Here is an 18,873-nt window from a genome sequence, read left to right on the forward strand (position 1 = left end):
AAGTGAAAGTGACCAGAGTGGGTGGGGAAAGGGGACAATGGTGGAGAGAAGGGGAAGGGACTAGACAAAGAACATGTATGAATGACCCATGGACATGGACAACAGAGTGGGCATTGACTGTGGGAGCCAGGGGGTGACGGTGGGATGAGTGGAGGTGGGTAAAGAGGGAAAAAAATTGAGACAAGTGTAACAGAATAAACATGATTTAAAAATGAAAAAAAGAAAAATAAATAAAAATAAATTTTAAAAAAATTATTAATTTTTAAATGATAATCCTTGGTTTATCACACCATTAAAATTGACTTATGCATGGCGCTCTTTATTCATGTATTCAAAATATATAATGAACTTTTTAGAACTCCTCATCCACCTCAGTTATCTAGAATATTACCACTAATTTGCATGCCCCTTTGTGAACCTCCCCATTCTTCCCCTTGTCACTTTTCTGCTGAATTTCCACTTTGTCTAAATTTAAATTTTATTTTTCATTGCCTTTTTAATTTTATCACATATATTTGTGTATCTAAGCAATGTATTAGTTATTTTTTCTTTTAAGCTTCAGTTTGTATACTGCATGATAAAAAAGTATCATTCTGTATATAGACTCTAGAACTTGCCTTTTTTCACCCAATATTATATTATCAAAATTCATCCATGTAGTTGTGAGTAGCAGAGATTCATTCATTTTTATTGTTACATAGTACTCCATCATGTGAATGTCCGTCCCTTTGCAAGTGTGCAAAGAATGCAATGCTATTTGTATTCTCGGTCTAGTTAACTCTTGCTTACCCTTCAAATTTCAGCTCAGGTGTCACTTTATCAAATGTTTCCTGACTTTCATAACCCATTAAGACCTCCTTATTTATTACAGACTTTCAAAGCACACTGTATGTCTCCTTTGTTGTCATTACCACAGTATAAATTTCATATCATTTTTTAGTCTCTATGTCATTTAATTCTGTCCTGATCTTCATTATTTCCTTCCTTCTACTTGCTCTGGGCTTTGTTTACCATTGCTCCTCTAGTTCTTTTAGGTGTAGGCTGTTTATTTAAGATTTTTCTATCTTCTTTAGGTAAGCCTATATTGTGATGAACTTTCCTCTCAGGACTGCCTTCACTGTGTCCCACAGGTTTTTAGTTGTGTGTTCATTTTCATTTGTTTCCAGACCCTTCTTGATTTCTCCTTGATCTCATTGTTAACCCACTCATTATTAAATAACATGTTATTCAGCCTCCATGTATTTGAATGTTTTTGAGTTTTTTTCTTGAGGTTGGTTTCTAGTTTTAAGCCATTGTGATCTAAGAAGATGCTTGATATGATTTAGATTTTCTTGAATTTGTTAAAGTTTGTTTTGTGTCCTACCCATGTGGTCTATCTTTGAGAATGGTGCATGTGTATTTGAGAAAACTGCGTAGTTTGCTTCTTTGGGGTGAAATAATCTATAAATATCAATTAATATCATTTGATCTAGAGTGTCATTCAATTCTGCAATATTTTGTTGATTTTTTTTGTTTGGAAGGACCATCTGTTGTTAACAGTGGGGTGTTAAAATCCCCTACAATGACTGTATTGCTGTCTATCTCTTAAAGTCCTTCAATATATTCTCTATATATTTAGGTGCACCTATAGTGGGTGCATATATGTTTACAAGAGCTATATCCTCTTGTTGGAGTACTCTCAAGTATTATGTAGTGATTTTCTTTGTCTCTTGTTATGGCCTTTGCTTTGAAGTCTATTTTTCCTGATATAAGTATTGCTACCCCAGCTTTACTTTCATGTCCCTTTGCATGGAATATTTTTTCCATCTCTTCACTTCCAACCTGCGTATATCATTAGTTCTGACGTGGGTCTCTTGTAGACACTCCAGGAGCTTGTTCCTGGGCTTTGGCAAAGGCGGGGGCAGAGTAGGCTAGAGACACCTGAGGAGATACTGGGGAAGGAGGCTTTGGGGAGAGAATTGAGAGAGTAGCCCAGAGGGATCCCAGTGCTAACTCCTCCCCCATATGGCAGCAGCCATCTTGCTCAGGCAGACAAAAAATTAAATTTTAGGTTTCATTCAATCTCTCTAATCGAACAACGAGCCATTCTCAATAGCTGCATAATCTACTTAACACCTCTCTAAAACAACCTAATCCCTTTTTTAACAAAATCAAATCATGGCTCAAATTTGTGGTCTGCATCAGACTAGAATTTGACAACTGTTTTGTATTCAGTGTGTGTGTGTGTATACATACATACATGTATATTTATTCTGTTTATGTAAAGGGATACTGGTTCCCATTTGCTTTAGTGATAGAAAATTTCCTCATGATTACTTAAAATTGAATTGATTCAAAGAAAAACATTAAATCATAACATATGTGGCACTGAGCCCATGACAAAGAGTGTGAATATGGTTCTAAAATTATTGTAGTTTGAGAAAGACTGGTCTCCCACCCTGACCCAACACCCAAAGCAGTTCTCTAAAAGCTGGCCTTTTCTGTCCAAGTCCCTAAAACCCTTCACTATCTTTTCCTCCCATACTCTGTCTAATCAGACCCAAATCACAATTTTCTGGATTAGCCATGGTGATTCTGCATGTGCCTTCTACCCTGCCTAAACCAGTCTTCAAAGATAAGTTTGAAAAACACCAAATGCCGTATCCTTCTCTTTTAAAGGGAGAGTTGTCTCAGTTCTCATAGGCCTTCTAGGTTAGTTGTAATTCTAATGTTTAAAAGATATTTTTCATACAGCACAACTCCTAAACATCAGCTAACTTCATTGTCAGTGCTTAACAGAATAATCTATTCCAATGCCAGAGGAGAAAGTGTCCCCACATTGAACTGAGGGAAAAAAGATACCTTCAACACAGCCCTCTCTTAAGTCATTTTCAAGAGTAATTCAGACAACACACTGCCTTGGTCATAATGCAAGACTTGATGCACCTCAGGTTAAAGGTGTGACTCCCCACAGCACTCACTAGATAGCTTGTCTCACTGCAAGTCTCTCTCCCTCTAAAATGTTAGCACCATTGAAAGCAGGAATGACATCTTAGTCATCTCTTCTGCTCCTGATTTACAGGGGCATTAAATAACCTGAGAAGAGAGACAGACAAAAGTGGGGAGAGGGGTAGAGAGGGAAAAGTGAGGCTGGGAAAAGTGAAGTAACTTTGGTTTCTATTAGACTGAAATCTGCAAGGACAGACTCTGAGGGTGCTAAAGGGACAAGAAAGCTGCTTGTCCACGCATCTGCCGCAATGGCTGCACCTCCCAAATTGGAGCTCAGTCTTTGCTGGGACACTTCAGTGACAGGGAAATAGTGAGGCAGTACCATGCCGTCTTGGAGGCCTTGTTTGAAATTACTTCCTCATAGTGAGCCCAAATCCAATTGCCTGGAATTTCCCCAATGGTGCTAATTCAGGCTCCTGGGACAAGACATCTCCTAAAAGTAGGGAAAAGAAATCTATCATTTATCAAAAAAGAGAATGAGATGAACAGGCAGGCAAGTTTTCCAGGTGATCTGATATTATCACCAGCCTGGCATCTTTATTAGAACTGAAGTCTGGGGGTTCCAGAGATGATAAACCCTGAAGTCAGACCACAAGTTCATTCCACAGCCATATGAACATCAAAACTCTCTTAAGCACCCTTCAGAAATACTGAGAGGGAGGAAGAGGGGGTAAGGGTTGGTGGTGTTAATGATTATTAACAGGAACTTCTCATCTAGAATTTTACTGAGCTGTCCATACACTATCAGTTATAATTGAGTAAATGCCAAATGTAAATCCTTAACTACAAATAAAAACTCTGTGAGCTACTACCCTGCATTCTAACTTCAAATTTCAACGTGGCACTCAATGTGGCCACATGACATATTTAGTCAAAGGCACAATTTGTTTTATCCTTATTTTGTTTAAACCTGGGTGTGTGTGTGCGCGCACCCACACAAGGGATGTGTTTGTAGGAGAGGGGGGAGGTTTAGGAAAGGACGCCACGATATTTTGACCCAATTTTACAGATCCCAAAGTTTTGGACTCCTCTAGTAACCTTGAGTCCCAGGCTTCCTGGAAATTTGTGTTCACATGATGTTAAAATAAAACAAGGTTGAACCTCTTCATAGTTCTCAGTTAAAATAAACCTTCCTGAGGGTAACAAGACAAAGTCAACACACTCCAAGGACTTGTTTTCAAAGAAACTTCTTGAAGCCTCCACCCATTTTCAAGGGAAACTGAGATCAAAAGACAACTGATGTCTAAATTGAAAGAAAGGAGGGAGGAAGATAGAGAAAGAAATACAGAGCGGGGGAGAGAAGGAGAGAGAAGAGGTAGGGGGAGAGATAAAGGACCTGCCATTTTTAAATACTGTTTTATAAGACTCTTACTCAAGTCAAACAAGTTTGGTGTTTTAAAATTATACTAAAAACTCTGAATTATGGCAGTAAAGGTACTCTTTTCTCATTCTGATGTTCAAAGATGCAATTTTCTTGAACTAGAGCTCTTGGGTCCTTTCAGATGTGGGACAGTCTAAGTGCAGCGAGCTGAGCCTGTGTTAGGTGCAGGGTCCTGGCTGCCCACCTACAATTCTGACCTCAGCTGCTTCGTCCTAAGGGTGGGCTTCTGAATAGGCCGGAAAAACTTTCTGTATTTCTTATTCCATCTGTCTCCTGACCAGCCAAGAGCAGTGCAATGGAAAGTAATATGGTGTCCCAGTCCCAGTTCTGCACTTTTATGCCTCAGTTTTCTCATATGTTACATAAGACAATACTGTAACAGTGAAATACCCAGCCTCTCTGACTCCACCTTGTTCAACCTGTTTTGTTTCCATGGCTTTCAGATTAATAGCTTCTTATATATAGACATGCTGATCATTAGAGGAACTCTGCTTGCAGCTTGAATTTTATAAAAACAGACCCTTACCCAGGACTGCCTCTCCTGAGGAGATAAGGGATACATACGCAAAAATAATGATTGTTTATCAAAATTTGTAGGAAACTCTTGACTGAACTCACATCAACTAGAGCCAACAGACTAAAAACAGAGAAGTTTCACAATCTTCCCTGGACCCCAACTGGTGCCCAGATGTCTGTGGTCATCCATCACCTCTTGCACCTCCCATTTCCCCTTCCCTTGACATAAAACAACCTGAATCCTGTACTTTCTTTCTTAAAATAGATTTGAGGTCCACTCGGTCTCCCATTGTCACAGTTGGCATGTTCTTGATCAATAAACCTCTCTCCTTATTCCAAACACCAACATTTTGAGTTTTGGCCTTTTGAAGCATTGGACATGTGAACTTTGGTCTGGTAACAATACCACCCACCTTACATACATGGTGAGGATCAGAAATAACACGTGCTAATGAATGAATTTTACCTCTGTCCCTCCTCTTTCCTAAGAGAAACTCAAACAGCAATCTCATGTTACACAACTTCTTCTATGTCATACCCTTGTCATCTTTTTTTCAGGTATGTGCAGCTTTCAAAATAGACGTGTTCTGTGCATATGTGGACAGAAGTGACTAGTGTGCTCCAAGCCAAGTAGACTTCTACAGCACAGATGAAACATTTCCAATCACCCTTTCCTTTAAAGCAGCATTCAAAACATGCCTCTTAAAGACAAAGCTATTTTTCGAGATTAATGGTAGGTCAAATGCCTCCAAGCAAACCAACTACAATGAGGGAACTTCTGCCTGCTCCAGAGTTTACAATACTACCAGAAGGAAAAAAAAAAAAAAAAAAGATGCTGCCTAGAGTCAATGAACCTAAGCTCTCCAGCAGTCCTGTCCCAGAAAGATGTTCCAGAATACCTCACACAATCCAGCTCCATCATTTAGAGTTTCATATTCCTAAGAACACAAGACACAACACTAAATAGCAGAGTGATTTATGATCTGCATTTATCCCTACATTGTTAAAATAGGTTCTGAAAATCGGTATTACATTGCATTGTAAAATACTCAGTTACTATATTAACTTGGAAAAAGAGCACAGAGACAAGATCCAAATGGGTTAGTACACTTGGGGCACCCCACTCCCAAAATGCTGTACTGTCAGTAATATTTTACAAAAATGGTTTTTAAAAGGCATAATACTGTAAAGCACCAACAAATTCCTCAGCTGGCAGAGCTTTCTGAACTTATCTAACTCATCTCCCAACTCCAGGAGAATCCTCCCTTGCGAGACAGTTATCCCAGTCATGTAAATTAAGCCAAGTCTATACAACATGGATTCAGAATCGATTAGGTCAAAGAATAAGCCTCTGGAAGAGCAAGTTTTCTGAAAAAAAGAAGCATATGCTTAACCTTCTCCAGCATTAGTAAATGTGGAAGAGGCTAAAGGCAACTTAATGGTCTAATAAAATGTTTACAAGGCAAAGGATCCTTATAGATAAATGAGATCAGGAGACCATCTGCTGGGGTCTGGGGATGCTTTTATTAGGCAGATTTGAGTGCGATGGCATTGACTGTGCTGCTGGATGGCACCCATACCTCCTCACCCCAATCAGCAAGAGTTAAGCCTCTGCTAGCCCCCTCCATCCCCTCACTGGGATCAGTGTCATCTCCCTTCCTACACTGACAGGCTCGCAAGCAGCACTGCAGAGGCTGCTTCCGTAGCTGTCTCCCCATAGAGACAGGGGCTGGCCAGATTCATCTGACCCCTGAGCTCTGGCCCAGAGGAGGCAGGGACCCAATAAATTCTGGGTAAACAGATGAGAGCACAAACCAATGAACAAATCAATAAATAACTAATGGGACAAATAAATGAAGGGAGGAAAGGTTGCTATCCCTCATCTTATTTTTAATTCATTCCTTCAACTAACACTTCTTGAGCACCTACTTTATATTAAGTTATATAGAATTAGGAAACAATGAACCCATCTGCCTAATAGCCTGCCACTTCAAACTAAAAAAAGTCTTCCAGGGGAAGCCTATAAGGAAGCAGACAGAGGTTACCTACTGACAACAGAAGTGTGATAACTGCAGTTCCTTTCTTTTCACTATTGTCCAAATAAATACACCTTTTATAACTCAGTTTTCATCTGTTACCTGGTCAGGCAAAATCCACTGGATGGACTTCTCACTGAGCTCAGGAGTGTCTTACTCATGAACAGAATGTTCAGCATGCTCAAAACGCATGTGGAGTGCAGGAACACCTCAGGGTAGGGCCAGCCACATAATTCTTCCTTGTGCAAGTCTGCTTCCAACATGTACACGGCAGTGGAGATGTTCCCAGGGAGGTGGCAGAGAGTAATTTACCAAGGTCTGTCCAGAAAGCATCCAGCCATGTAATATGAAAAATAGAGACATTTACTGAAGATACAAGATACAGGAAACATTGTACATAGGACAATGATGCCTCAGGCCCTACGAAGTAGGCATCTTGGGATCTCACACAGTTTTCCCAATCGCCATCAGTTACCCCGTAGTATATTTTCCTGAATCTCATCAACAATCTGAAATCTCTTCCCTTTCAAAGGTGATTTTAGTTTTGGGAAAAGCCAGAAGTCACAGGACACCAAATCTGGACTGTAGGGTAACTAAGTTACCTGGGTGGTTTGATATTTTGCCAAAAAACCCTGCATAAGCACATGATGCATAAGCAGGTGCACTGTCGTGATGAAGTTGCCAATCACCAGTTGCCCATACTGTGGACTTCTGAATCATTTGAATAGCTTCCCTGGAGGAATGTTCAAGCTTAATGCAAAGTTTGATGCACATTCATTCTTTGTTCTGCTCCCTCAGTCATTTTGAATGTGACGACCATATAGTACACATGCTCACTCAAAGGCTCCCTGCTCCCACTAATTAGTACAGTGAAGTAGTCATTGTTCATGCATGCACATTCCAGTCCACTCTCCTTGGCTGCCAGGTTACATCAATGTTGTGCAAACCATTCTTGTTACATTAACAATGGCTGGACTTTTTCTGGACAGACATATTTTTTAATGACAGATATTCTCCAGACTCTCCACAAGCAACTCCAGACACAAGGACTCTCCAGAGCAACTCCACAAGACCATCTGAGCACAGCCCTGTTAAGCACCATTACAAATAGAAAAAAACCTGAGAGTGTCCTGCCATGCCTCACACAAGAAGAAATAGGGGAATACTCAAGCTCATGGGAATTCTTGATTAAGCTGAACAAGCTAAAACAGGCAAGGAAGTCCTGCCAAAAATTAAGAAGTGTATCACAATTATACCACTACAAACAGTAGTAAGCATTACAATAATAATAGTGAATATATATTGAGAGTTGACTATGCACCAGGCTTTGTTTTAAGCATTTTACATATTAACTTATTAATCTAGAATATGAGTGTTATAAGTAGGCATACTATTATTATCCCTATTTATAGATGAAAAAACTAAGGTACAAAGTGATTAAGTCAGCAGCCCAAGATCACAGAGTAAACAAGTGATGGTGCAGACCCAGGGAGGATGGTATTTTATGGATTCTGTCCTCTTAACACTCCCATTCAACTACATTGTCCAGAATTTTCCACATTCTTTCCTTATCAAAGTTAACCAGTCTACAAAAAATTTGTTCCTTGGGAATACGTCATCTGATTTTACAATATGGAAGTCATTGAGAAAATAGGACTTACCTTACAGATCTGCTTTGCAGCCTGCCTAGACAACCATTATCTCTAATGAAATTATTTATTACCACAAATTAATAATTCTAGGGTTTCACTTCCATTTGGTAACCATGTTTCATGCCAAAGATTCCTGGGATTACTGACATATTCTAAAAACTAGGTTTTCCTATCTTACAGAGCACCAAGCTTGTGATGCAGCAGGCCAAGTATAACCGTGGCTCAATTATTAATCAACAACATAGATGATATCAACTAATAAATTATCCTGGGAACTCTGTTACTTTATCCTTAAAGCTTAAAGATTCACTCCAAAATTCAGATATTCTTATATTTCATAATATAAAAAGATAGATGCTACTCGGGAAAAGTCCAACTGTGTTTAAGCCTAGCAGACCTGAGCTCTAGACCCTTTTCTGTCAGTATGTCACCTCTCACAGATAATCCAATTCCTACAGACCTACCATTCCTTAGCTATAACTGACTCATGAAGATTAAACAAGTAAACACACGCAAGGTATCTAGTCAGTGCCTGGCACACAAGAATGGCAGTGATAATGCTGGTTGACCTCTATTTCCTTTAGTCCCAGGACTTATGTCCATCCCCTTCATATGGGTGGTCAAATGCCTCCAAGCAAACCTCATCATTCTCTACCTGAGGGGAAACAGTGAGTAATTTTAAGAATATAGTCTATTATGTATGATTAAAGACCATGAATTAGGGCATACCAAAATAGAAACATAAATGATATAACCTTCTTCATAATGTAAGCATTACTAAAAAGCTAAAAATCAAATCATACTACCCTCAACAAATCCTACTAGAATGTCAGAGCTGGAACAAAGGCCCTGCCACTTCTGCTGTTTCCCTATCTCAAATTTCCACCTTCTAGGCAAAGCCATTCATTCTACCCAGTTATAGTCTATATTCTGCCTATTGTCTGATCCATGGGCAAAATAATCCACTCCTGGAAAACAAAAACCTATATTAACTGATTAAAACCACGTTGTAAAGCATGCTTCAAAGGAAACGCAGAGCTTTTTATATTTAATATTCAAAAAATAAATCAGCATAATTTTCCATAGTAACAGAAGAAGAAAAACTATGATCATTTCAAAAGATGCAGAAAGACCAGTTGACAAAATTTAACAGTACTCATGATAAAAATTCTTAGCACACTTGAAGTGGAAAGAAACTTCTTCAGCACAATAAAGGACATCTATGAAAAATCCATAGCTAACACTGTATTTAATGGTGAAATACTGAATATTTTCCTCTCCATGATCAGAACAAAACAAAGAAGTCCACATTTTCACTTTTATTCAACATTTACTGAAAGTTTTAGCCAATGCAATAAGGCAAGGAAAAGAACTAAAAGGCATAAAGATTAGAAAGGAATAAGTAAAACTATCTTTATTCACAGGCCACCTGGTTGATTATTTATGTAGAAAATCCTAGAAGTCTACAAGAGCTGTTCCCAACCTTTTTGGCATCAGCAACCAGTTTCATAGAAGACAATTTTTCCACAGGCAGGGAGTAGGAGGTGGTTTCAGGATGATTCAAGAGCATTACATTTATTGTACACTGTATTTCTACTATTATTACATTGTAATATATACTGAAATAATTATACAACTCACCATAATGCAGAATCAGTGGGAGCCCTGAGCTTGTTTTTCCTGCAACTAGATGGTCCTATCTGGGGGTGATGGGAGACAGTGACACCTAAAGTGTGTTGTTTATGTCCAGTCTACTCTGTAATCTCATTATTGTTGCTGTCACTGCAGAAAACATCCTTTATTTCACAAATATAGGATTTGAAAATGGAAGCAGGCTTTTCAGTACTTTTATGGCATTCTTAGGATACTCCACCTTGACTTTAATCTAGAACATATGGGGATTTGAAGTTGTCTCAAAAATACTTTTAAGGCCACTGTCATTTGCAATCTCAAGCAGTTGATCCTCTTCTAGCACAAAGCTGATTCACCTGGCTTATTGACAAATAGGTTGTGGATCCATTCCTTCCCAGTTTGGGAGTCTTTTGTGGTTGGAAGTAATGCTCAAACTCTGTTGAAAGCTGAGATAGGTGAACATGTACCAGCTAAGAAAAAGGAGGCCCTGGCTCAGTCTCTTTCAAAATCTCTGCTAATGTTTGAAACATGTTGAAATCCCAATGTTCACATTTTGCCACCATAATTTGTTCAGCTTTGAATGCAGCCACTTCATCTGCTGACTTGAACACAGTTGTTATTCTTCCCTGAAGTGACAGATTGAGTTCGTTGAACAGGTTGAATATGTCACACAAGTAAGCAAGTTTTGTGACCCATTCTGTGTCACTAAAATGTGCTGCCACTAATGACTTTTTCTAAAAGAAATCTCTGGAGCTGCTCTTGTAACTCAAAAACTCTAGCCACTGGTCTACCTTTAGAAAGCCATGTCGCTTCTGTATATATGACAAGACATGTGTGCTCTGCATCCATCTCTTCACAGAGCGGCACAAACAGATGTGGGTTAAGGGCATGTACTTTACTGTGGTTGATAATTTTAATCACACCCTGCAAAGCATTGTTAAGCTCAGGTGACACTTTTTGGCTAGCCAGTATTTCTCTATGACACAGTGCATTGGCTCACATTCACAAGCAACCTCTTTGACCCAAGTGGTGAAACCAGAAAGCCGTCCAGTCAAGACAACCACTCCATCCACACATAAAATGACCAGTTGAGTTTTCCTGATATGTAATCATTCAAAGACTTGAATAGTTCTGAAGCAGTGGTATTGATTGGCAACAAAAGTGTACATAACATATCCACATGCACATCCTCCTGAAAAAAACAAGCTTTGTTGCCTTGTTGTCAACATCAGTAGACTCATCAGCCTGGATTGAGTACCATGGTGACTCACTAATTTTCTCTAACAATTGTGCCTCAATATCCTCTGCTATTTCATCAATTTGTATAGGCATGGTGTTAACCAAAAGAGAAACACATGTCACATTTTGAAATGCAGTCTCTCATAAAAGTTCCCAACAAATGTACTTAGCAGCAGGCAGGGTCAACTCTCCACCAATGGTAAATAGCTTTCTAGCTTTAGCAATGCAGTTAGCCACTAAGAATGATGCCCTCAGTGAAGATACATTTGATGAAGTGGTGGCCTTCAATAATTGCTTCTGTTCTTCATGTTCACGTTTTCTTCTTTTGAAAAACTCAAAAAGCTTGTCTTTTAATAAGGGGTGCTTGGTCTTCATGTGGCAAAGCAGTTTTAAAGGTTTCATGGCTTCATTGGATAGCTGGTCACCACATACTATACAAAGCGGACTTGGAGAATGTGAATCACCTATTGCAATGAAACCGTAATTTAAGTTGGACTCGGTATTTTCTTTTAAATGTAGCTTTCTTTTTGTTGGCAGTCTTAGAGTCTCCTGCTGTCTTATCACTGAGTCTTTCCCCCTTTTCAAAGAAGCTATCCAGCAACATTTGTTTTTTACCCATTTTGGTTAGGGTTAGCTTGCAGCTTTACCAAAACTGACTGAGACAAGTGTGCAATGGGGGAATGAGACAAGGACAGAAGTGGTAAATAAAATAATGGGTGGGCCACGCACGGACTAAAATAAGTGACAGATTCTGACTTAAAGTCTGCCACCAGATGCAGCTGCATAATTGAAGTACATTAACTCACTTGTCACTATAAAGCCTGCCACCAGATGAAGCTTAATTGTCACTTGCCACTCAAGGACAGGGTTTTGATATGAGTCTCCAAACAACTGATTTATTATGGTCTCTGTGCAGTTAAACCTCTCTGCTAATGACAATTGGTATTTGCAGCCACTCCCTAGCACTAGCATCGTTACCTCAGGTCCACCTCAGATCACCAGGCGTTAGATTCTCATAAGGAGCGCACAACCTAGATCCCTCACATGCACAGTCCACAGTAGGGTTCATGCTAATACGAGAATCTAATGCCGCTACTGATCTGACAGGAGACAGAGCTCAGGTGGAAATGTGAGTGATGGGGAGCCACTGTAAATACAGATGAAGTTTTGCTTGGCTCACCCACAACTCACCTCCTTCTGTACGTCCAAGTTCCTAACAGGCCATGGACCAATACCAGTCTCTGGCCCAGGGGTTGGGGACCCTGGTCTACAAAACAACCAGCAGGACTAAACAAGAGTTCAGCAAGGCCCTTGCCGGAGGCACTAAGTTGGTTGGAGTATCATACAGTAAATTGAAGAGTCGCAGATTTGATTCCCATTGAGTGCGCATGCCTGAGTTGAAGGTTCGGTCCCTGGTCGGGTGCATATGAGAAACGATCAATCAATTTTTCTCTCTCCCATCAATGTTTCTCTCTCTCTCCCCCTCTCTCTAAAATCAATAAACATGTCCTCAGGTGAGTATAAAAAAAGAACAAACAACAATAACAAAATTGGAGAACTTTCATGACTTGACTTCAAAACTTACTTTACAAAGCTACTTAATAAAGAGAGTTTGATATTGGTTTAAGGATAGACAAACATATCAATAAATAAAACAGAGTCCAGAAATAAACAGACACTTAAATGATTATGATTTTCAATAAAGGCAACAAAACAACCCAACATAGAAAAACTTTCAACAAATGATGAACAGGAACAACTGGAGAGCGATATGGAAAAAAACATATACAAAAATTAATTCAAAGTGGACCACAGACCTTAAGTTTTTAATGTAATAGTTACGTATTTAATATGCACTAAAGGAAAATGTAATTAGCACTTTAAACCCATACTTCAGGGATAATATTACTTAGTAGAAGTTTAAATAAAAGATACGAGTCAATTTAAAGTAAAAAAAATTAATAATAATAAAGGTGTTCCTGGCCAGTGTGGCTCAATGGGTTGAGTGCTGGCCTGTGAACCAAGGGGTTGCTGCTTCAATTCCCAGTCAGGGCACATGCCTGGGTTGCAGGCCAGATCCCCAGTAGGGGGTGTATGAGAGGCAAACACACATTAATGTTTCTCTCCCTCTCTTCATCCTTCCTTTCCCCTCTCTCTAAAAATAAATAAATAAAATCTTTTTAAAAAATAATAAAGGTGGCATATGGGCAAGACGAAAATTTCAAGGTTGGATTGTCAATAGCTAGAGAATTCAACAAAATAATCAACAGCATATTGTCCCATCCCAGGGTTTTGAGAATCTGAGCTTCTCTCATCGGGGTCCCTCCACTGCACAGTGAGCACGGACATCCTAATGGGGCACAAAGAACCATGACCACATAAAACAAAGGTTGTTCCCCAATAAACTCATGGTTGGTTTTTGTTTTTCTTTTTGTTTTTGCAAGAAACCTGCATCCTTTTCCATTTGTACAAATGCATGCCACCACATTTAATTCTCCCAAGCTCTGTTCAAGGCACAGCTATGAAAACATGGCCACAAAAAGGGATCCATGTTAGCACTTAGAGATAGAACCTATTTTTGCATTTATCACCACAGAATTGGAGGTCTGACACACAACAGACACACAATAAATAAATGATGAATAAATGAAAGGTGACCAAACTCGGAGGCTGGGCTTTTCAAGTTTGTGAACCTGGGTGCCCTGTATATCAGGGTACATAGAAATAAATGTCATCTAAAGACAAAAATTTTACAGAAAACGTTGCAGGAAAAAAAAGTTGTCCTGAGATTTTTAGACAAAGCCTTTATTTTCCCTGGTGGTAATGCACTTAACATATTATTTTTATACAACAAACATAACGAGTACAATTTGGGGAACAGTTGGGACAGATCTGGCAACATCTATTAAAATTTTAATAGAATAACCTTTCTTTTGTGTGGTCAGCGTTCTGTGAGCCCCAGCAATTTCCACTTCTAAGACAGAAACCCACAGAAACACTTCCACAAGGATGCAAAAAGGTATGCTCACCTAGCAAAAGACATCAGACACCCTTAACAGCCACCATTAAAAGACTGGCTAAATGATTCGTGCACATAAAGGAGCATCCTACATGCTTTCTGTGTCTAGTGCAGCCATGGCTTGTGGTCCCAAGCAGCATCTGGAGTGTGCAGCAGCTCCAAAGCACTGGATGCTGTACACACTGACCAAAGTGTTTGCTCCTCAGCCACCTACTTGTCCCTAAAAGATGTCTCCCTCTCATCAGTTTAAGGAAACGACTTAAGTATACTCTAACAGATGATCAGGCAAAGATGATCTGCGTGCAGTGGTTAACTAAGATTGATGGCAAGGTCCGATCTGATATAACCTACCCTGTGCTTTTATGGATGTGATCATCAGTATTGACAAGACCAGTGAGAATTTCCATCTGATCTCTAACACCAAGGGTTGCTTTGCTGTTCATCGTATTACACCTGAGGAGGCCAAGTACAAGCTGCACGAAGTGAGGAAGATCTTTGTGGGCCCAAAAAGAATACCTCATCTGGAAACCCACGATGCTTGCACCATCCACAGCCTTGATCCCTTCATCAAGGTGAAGGACATCATTCAGGTTAATTTGGAGACTGGCTAATTTACTGGTTTCATCAAGTTTGACACTGGTAACCTATGTATGGGAAGAACTGGCGTAATAACAGAGAGACACTCTGGTCCTTTTGACATAGTACATGTGAAAGATGCCAATGGCAACAGCTTTGCCACTCAGCTCTCCAACATTTTGTTATTGACAAAGGCAACAAACCAAAGATTTCTCTACCCTGTGGAAAGGATATCTGCCTCACCATTGCTGAAGAGAGAGATGAGACTAATAGCCAAACAGAGCAGTGGGTGAAATGAGCTCTAGGTGACATGACTGAAAAAGTCTTTTTTCTTAATTGAAGAAAATACAGCATGAAATAAAGGGGGTGGGGAGTATCCTACAGCCACTAAAATAGAATATATCTGAGCTCTCTGAACGCATGTGGAAAATCTCTAAGACACTGTTAAGCACGGGAAAACAAAGCACAAAAGAGCAGGTGTAGCGTAGCCCCGGTGTGAAATTTAAAAATAAATCTTAAAATGATACTAATACGTTCATATGAGTATAAATATAAATCTGTATGAGGAAGGCCAGATTCATTAATATCTGAAAGGGGTGGGGAGGTTTGCACTTTCTCTGACAGCATTTGTGAAATGCTGGAATGTTATGGAAACTTTGTACTCAGAAAAGCGTCTGAAAACAAACCAGGAGGGTTCCCATGTAAAAATGCATACAAAAAAAAGTCTTCAAAAAAATGTCCCTTCCTCTGGGCCTCACCTTCAGATCTGTACCTCCAGGCCCCAGGTCTAAGCTAGCTCACCCCCACCTTTGGTGGGACACATCAGAAGACAGTGCAAGTAGCTTTTTGAGAAAGAAAAGTGCTGCATTTGTAGGAAAGAGCCTTCCTTATGCAAGAGTGCCCACAGCCCAGCCTCCCCTGTGTTGTCTTATGTTCCAGGGTTCCCAAAAGAGATGACATCCAAAGCTCTCCAAAAGTGAGCTTGTGACCCTACCTCAGGTTTTCACATCCGACTTTCTGGCCCACCCTAAGCAAGAAGACACTACAGGCCCAAGCGGTTGCCAGAAGAGTTCCCTTTCTGAACTTGAAGATATTTTTATATTCTGTACTTTCTGGTCATGTTTTAGGTAATTTGGGATTATTACTAAAGGTCCTTTCTTGGGATTTTTGCTTTTATTTAATATACATATACAGAATTCAACCACAAAACTATTTCTTAGGAGGAAATGCTGAGAGACCAAGCAACTCCTAGACAGAACTGGTCTCTACCAAATTTGAAAATGGGGAGAGAATGGAATTGCAGCACTCACTCCAGAGCTATATAAAAATACTTTTTGCAAGTCCAAATGACTGCTGGAGGCAAAGAAAACTGGTCTCTCTCTTGTTTTCTCCTTCTCTCTCATCTGCAGTCCTCCCCCTTCCTGCCTACCCTGAAATAACATTGCTTGGGGCTACGACCATCTGTAGCTGCCAGGGGAAGGCACAATACATTCAGAAACTCTTGGACCCACATATCCTGGAGATTGGAGCTGCACAAACAAAGGGTTAGAGGAAGGGGGAAGGGGTAGAAGGAATAAAGGCTTAAAGATTAAAGTCACAGGCAGAGACAGACGGCTCCGTTTTTTAATAACTGAAAACACGAGTTGGGTCTGAATGTGCTCATTGTTTAACAGAGGGGGCAGTCTATGCAGGCAGGACTGGCTGGCGACAGGACTGCCTTCCCATCAAAAATAAGATTTACCAAAAGTGCACTGGGCGGGGGAGGCTGGTAAGACTGGAGCGGACCTCAACCTGGAGCTCCATTTACTGATGATGGCACAGAGCACAGCAGCCAGGTGAGCATGAGATTACTGCTACCCTGAGCCACAAGTGAAGAAGGAGAGGGCGTCTAGAAAAGAAAGATATAGATTACACAGACTTCTCTCACACAGCTGCTCTTGGGAATATAGACTGGTACAACCTTCTAAGAAGAAAGTTGGCATTTTGGATCAGAAGGGTAAAAACATGTATGCTCTTTGGCCCTGTAATTTCATGTCTAGGATTCTACCTCCAGGAAATAATCCAATTCAGGACAGACCTTTATGCACAAAGATATTCTGTGCAGCATTGTTTACAATAATAAAAAATTGGAAACAACCTAAACATCCAACACTATAGGGGAAGAGTTAAGTGTTTATTTCTATCTGCTTACTGCAAAAAGGATGTAAGCAGCTTAAATAAATATACAGAACAAAGAGGGAAATGCAAAAGAAGAAATCACAGCAACAGAAAAAAGAACTGTTTAAAAAATGAGGCCAGAGCAGTGCTGATGCTTCTTAATGCACACACTGACTGAGCCCACAAGGTAACACAGCCACTGCCACCACCAACAGTAACAGCAGCTATCACTGCTGAGTGCCCATTCTCACTGAGTCTGCACAGTAACTGAACATGGGACTTACTCTGTCCCCATTTTATAGATGAGAAACCTAGGCTCCAGAGGTCACTCGGAGCCAGGAAATGACAGCACTGGTTTTGAACACAGGTTTTCTCTAAGTCAAAGCTTATATACTTTCCACAATACCACATGTTTAAAGGAGTTGTATATTCATACAACGGAACTCCTGCAGGCATAAAAAACTGATGTTTGGAGACAGTAATTAATGGTATGGGGAAAATGCTTAGAAGATAATGTTAAATTTTTAAAAGCCAGCCCTGGTTGGTGTGGCTCAGTGGATTGAGTGCCAGCCTGTGAACCAAAGGGTCGCTGGGTTCAATTTCCAGTCAGGGCACATACCTGGATTGTGGGCCAGGTCCCCAGCAGGGAGTGGGTGAGAGGCAACCACACATTGATGTTTCTCTCTCTTTCTCCCTCCTTTCCCCTCCTCTCCAAAAAAATAAATAAATAAAATCTTTAAAAAACTTTTTTTAAAGCAATGGAAAAAATTACATGAAATGTATAATTCCAACCATGTAAACCAGATGATCATTCTTCCTTATAGTTTTGTCTATTATCCAAATTTTCCAAAATAGGTCTGTATTAGTTTTACAATCAGAAAAACATATGACTTTGTATTTAAAAACTATATAAAGGGCCACTGTGTTTTTGTTTCATAGCACACATCCCATCTATATGCACAACAACTCATTTTTGTTTTATATAAAAATTCTACATATGTAGTAGAATCAGAAAACATACATGCTAAGACCTGAGCCGAGGAAAACCTTATGTTTATGTCTATTGTTCTGTGAATCATAAATTTCATTCTGCTCAGACCTTATCTTTTACAAGTCACTTGGGTTATACATGTTAGAAGACATTTATTATAAAAGAATTTGGTATCCTTTTTATTATTCTCTTTGGATATAGACCCTCATAGAAAGAAGCAGAGAGGCACAGACCAACTTTCTCAGGCCTTCCTCCTGGCTAAAGAACAGGCTCACGCACGTGAATATTAGGCCCACATTCCTGACTCTCAGGAAAGTCAACAAGGGTATCCGATCACCAAGTCTAGCTAGGCCACAACTGCTCCCTGAAGGCTGAGCATCCAACTACCTCCTGAAATAGTTACGTACATTTTGCCAGGGAGAAGAGCCAGAGCTTTCCCATTTCTAAAAGGGCTCTCTAGCCACTAATTTATACATGACAGTTCCAGACTTCACAGCAAGAGTTCATGGTCATTCTCTTGGCTTTACCACCTAAACCCATACCCAAACCCCAGCCAGCCATCTAGGAACACAGAGAAGGTTCAGTCATCTTTGAAAAGTGACATGGGACAGGGAGGGACTCTTATGCACATGAAAATAAGGAGACTGAGGCTCAGAAGAGGGTCACACAGCCAGGATACACCTGTG

At 40.0% G+C, this 18,873-nt stretch overlaps 1 protein-coding gene and 1 pseudogene across 4 annotated transcripts in view; one reads left to right on the forward strand and one right to left on the reverse strand.

Annotated features, from left to right (window-relative positions):
• Nucleotides 1-18,873, reverse strand: part of EEFSEC (eukaryotic elongation factor, selenocysteine-tRNA specific) — a 328,850-nt gene that overhangs the window by 258,547 nt on the left and 51,430 nt on the right. The gene's annotated exons all lie outside the window — the stretch shown is intronic.
• LOC129081807 (40S ribosomal protein S4, X isoform-like) lies at nt 14,580-15,332 on the forward strand (annotated as a pseudogene).

Source organism: Pteronotus mesoamericanus, unplaced genomic scaffold (genome assembly GCF_021234165.1).
Source record: "Pteronotus mesoamericanus isolate MK-2021 breed Mesoamerican mustached bat unplaced genomic scaffold, CSHL_Meso_final scaffold_118, whole genome shotgun sequence".
NCBI lineage: Eukaryota > Metazoa > Chordata > Mammalia > Chiroptera > Mormoopidae > Pteronotus > Pteronotus mesoamericanus.